At 34.7% G+C, this 4,026-nt stretch overlaps 1 pseudogene; it reads left to right on the top strand.

Moving 5' to 3' along the window:
* The first annotated feature begins 993 nt into the window (after positions 1–993).
* On the top strand, positions 994–2,370 carry LOC146886828 (uncharacterized; annotated as a pseudogene).
* Positions 2,371–4,026: the final 1,656 nt, after the last annotated feature.

Genomic DNA, 4,026 nt, shown 5'->3' with positions numbered 1-4,026 from the left:
AGCAACGCTGATTTCTTTTAGTTTCCTTTCACAACACATGATAGTAAGTTTACGTTTTTCAAGCCTTTGGGGAGGTGCAAACCATATGTATTTTTGGTTTCTCTTAAAGTAGGTTGTAAAGTTTGTATACAAGGGTATACATTTATGGGGGAAAATACATGGTTTGACTCCCATCGTAGGTTTTTACCAAAAGATCATGCATTTAGGAGGAATAAGAATGTATTCAAGAAGGGTGAAGTTGACATGGATGTTCCACCACCTAAGCTAACACCTACAGATGTTTGGAATAGAGTCAAGGGTTATTCTAAAGTAATTGAAAGTGGTAAACATTTATTTGAAAACATCTTTAATACAGTGATGAATGTAAGTGGAAAGACAAAAGACAATGAGAAGGCCTGAATGGATTTAATTTTGTATTCTAGGCGAAAAGAGTTGGAGTTGAAGTCTCATACTAATGGAAAGATGATCAAGCCAAAAGCAAATTATACACTTTCAACAGGGCAAATTAAACATGTGTGTCATTGGCTAAAAGATCTTAGGATGCCAGATAGATATTCTTCCAACTTGTCAAGGTGTGCTGTTATCAACACAAGAAAGGTGAAATAGATGAAAAGCCATGATTGTCATGTACTCATGGAATGCTTACTTCCTATAGCATTTAGTTCTTTACCAACTCATGTTCTAAACCCCATTCCCGAGATAAGTCTTTTTTTTAGAGATTTGTGTTGTACAACATTGAAGGAGGATGGCCTTAATAGGATGGAAGAAAACGTTCCAATCATTCTGTGCAAGTTGGAAGGAATATTTCCATCATCATTCTTTGATTCTATGGAACATCCCCCTGTCCATTTAGCATATGAGGCAAGACTTGGTAGACCAGTCCAATATAGATGGATGTACCCATTTGAAAGGTAGCCCATACGAGCTCTTAGTAATCAATTTTGTGACTTATAATTTTCAATCCTTTAATACCACTTTTGTAATTATAGGTTCATGGGATATGCTAAACGATCAGTTAAGAATAAAGCTAGGGTTGAAGCATCTATTTGCGTGTCGTATTTATATAGGGAGACAACTCATTTTTTATCCCCACTATTTTAACAACTTTATGTTAAGACCACAAAGCAGTATAAATGAAGTTGAAATTGAAAGTGAAAGGCTTCTGACAACCTTAGAGGTATTTGACCAACCGGGTTGTCACTCTGGGAAGGAGTCAACCCATTGGTTAACTAGTGAAGAATTGACCTCAACACATGTTCATGTATTGATCAATTGCAATGAAGTTCAACCTTACCTTGAGTAAGCCACCCAAATGTTAATTTTATTCAAAATACTTTTTTGATTTTATTAAATTGTCGTTGACCCAAATTCATCATATGTATGGACAACTCCTTCTTACAATCCAATCAAATTTCTAAGTCAAATGATTTAACTCATATACACGCAAAATTCCCTTTGTGGTTCAAGGAACAAGTATGTATTATTAAATTCTTTTTAGTTAGTTTTATATGGGTTCTTTAATAACTCATTCAATAGGTTCACAAATTACATGTTTGTAGGTTCAAAAAGATCCTTTAAGTGTGAGGAACCAACATCCCAGAGATTTATCAATTGGCCCTTTAAGGGGTGTGAAAGAATGGCACAACTTCTTTGTGAATGGATACAAATTCCATACTCATGCATGGAGCCAAGGCAAGAGAACGATAAATAGCGAGGTTCATGTAAAGGGTCTTATATAAGGAAGTGAAGATGATTTCTATGATGTGATTAAACACATGTATGAGTTGGAGTACAATTCTTCAACCTCTGAAAAGAAAGTTGTATTATTTTATTATGATTGGTTTGATCCATAAAAAAAAGGTACAAGAGTGGATTCAAAATATGGTATTGTGGATATTCACATGGATAAAAGATATGTGCTATTTGATCCTTTTATCATTGCACATAATGTACAACAAGTTCATTATGTACCATATCCAACATCACGTAGAGACATACGTGGTTGGTGTGTTGCAATAACGACCAAGCCTAGAGGTCATATAATCACGTAGAGACAGACGTGGTTGGTGTGTTGCAATAACGACCAAGCCTAAAGGTCATATAGATTCTTCTAATGTAGAAGCTGAAGTCCCATACCAAGTGGAGGAAATTTCACATGTTAATGAGATCATTGAACTTGAAGAAGTTTTAGGATTGCAAGATGTAGAAGCTGGTTTAGAAGAAGTGGACCCCATCATTGTATCATCATTTGAAGGTCACATGGATGAAGAAACAAATGAATGGGAAGAATGCATTGAAGAGGAAGAAAGTGAAGAGAAAGAAAGTGAAGATGACCATGGAAATGAACTTGACTACTCTAGTTCTGAATAGATGTAGGCTTGTTCATGTATTTTGGATTTAAGTATAACTATAACAAGTGTCACAACTGAAAAATGTGACCATTAGGAGTTCTGTTTTGTCTATTTTCATGCTAATTACAAATTTTGCATTGTCGTGTATGAAAGGCGTCTTAGGCATGCGTTCCGACAAAATAATAGATTTTGTGAGCTACTCTAGTTTAAAAGTAACTTTAATTTGTAAACATACAAATAAATGCTAAACTAAGCAAAAAACAGTAATTATACTAAATAGAAAATAAACTGCAAAAATAACAAGGTAAAGAAGTTTAAAAATCCTCCAACAATGATTAAAAAAACCAACTACTCAAATTCACTAAGAACCCAAATAGGTCCAACTTTCAACGATGTTTACAATAAAAATAAAAACATGATAAAAGCTTTATCTGCATTAAATCTTAGATGGGACATGTGTACTTGTGACTTTCAATTGCATTAGCTGCATTTCTCTATCTTATAATCAAGGATAAATGTCTATGTTAAGCTTTCAAAGTGGTAATTTCTCCTATAATCAGGGATAAATGTGGAGACATTAATAAAATCATATATTTCAGGTATATTGTTGTGACAAGAGCAAACAAAGGGTTTTTGTTTTAGGGTGTGGAAGAAGATGGCTTCAAGTGGGTTTTGTTGACATGAGAAGCCAAGGTGGTTTGCTTCTTGAAGATTTGATGAAGATTAAATGAAGCTCTTTTGAACTATCTTGAAGCCATAACCATTGGAATGAAGCCTACATTGATGAAGGAAATGAGATTTGATGATATCCATGGTGATCAAGGCTGGAGTGCGTGCTCTCTATGTAGTTACATCATTAAGAAAGTGTATTTGTTGTTTGTAATTCATGTTGTAGACCTTAAAGCATTAATTAGATGTAGTTCGGTCTTTAGTGTGTTTTTAATCTGTTGAATGGTTTTTCAACAGGTTAAAATGTCTCTTTTAATCTGTTGAATGGATTTTTAACAGGTTAATAGGTTGCAGTAGTCTTAAACTGCAACAAATTCAATTAGTTGATTTAGCTTTTAATCGACTGATTTCACTTAAGTCAAGTGAAATCAACCGATTGATTTGAAAATCAACTTGTTGAATTTCGTAACAGTTAGACTATAAAAGCTGTGATTTTCGAAAGAGAGGTTGGTTGATCATTTTAGAGCATGATTTGGTTCTGGAAACTTGTGGAAACTCTCTCCTTCGTGATCATAGGTGTTGCAGCTGTTGAAGATTGATCTTAGATCAATTCTTGAAGCTTTTGGCTTGGTTTGAAGCTTGGAGAAAGTGGTTTGTGGTAGGCAAGGTTGTGCTACCACTAAGGTTTGATCTTTCTCAAGCTTTGTGTGTGTGCCTGGTGGTTTTCCAGGTCTGCAAGAGGGTTCTTGTTGTGCTGGTGTGATTCTTGTGTGATTCAAGAGTCTTTTGTGGTGTTTTTTCATATTTTGGAAGTGTAAGGGTGGATACTTTGTAAAACTTTTGAAATAGTGCAAAGTCAAGCTAAGGTTGCCTTGACAAACTGGATGTAGCTCAGGTTTGAGTGAACCAGTATAAAAATTCGTGGTGTCCTTTCTTCTCTAACCTTTCTCTCTTGCATTTTCATTTTAAAGTTTCAAGAACTTGTGCTTTAATCATCTTTTTCATG

The sequence above is a fragment of the Vigna unguiculata genome, chromosome 4, assembly GCF_037176805.1.
Source record: "Vigna unguiculata cultivar grain cowpea cultivar isolate G323 ecotype 2 chromosome 4, ASM3717680v1, whole genome shotgun sequence".
NCBI classification, from domain to species: domain Eukaryota; kingdom Viridiplantae; phylum Streptophyta; class Magnoliopsida; order Fabales; family Fabaceae; genus Vigna; species Vigna unguiculata.
The sequence above is the reverse complement of the archived record's forward strand: the minus strand, read 5'-3'. Positions and strand labels throughout refer to the sequence as shown.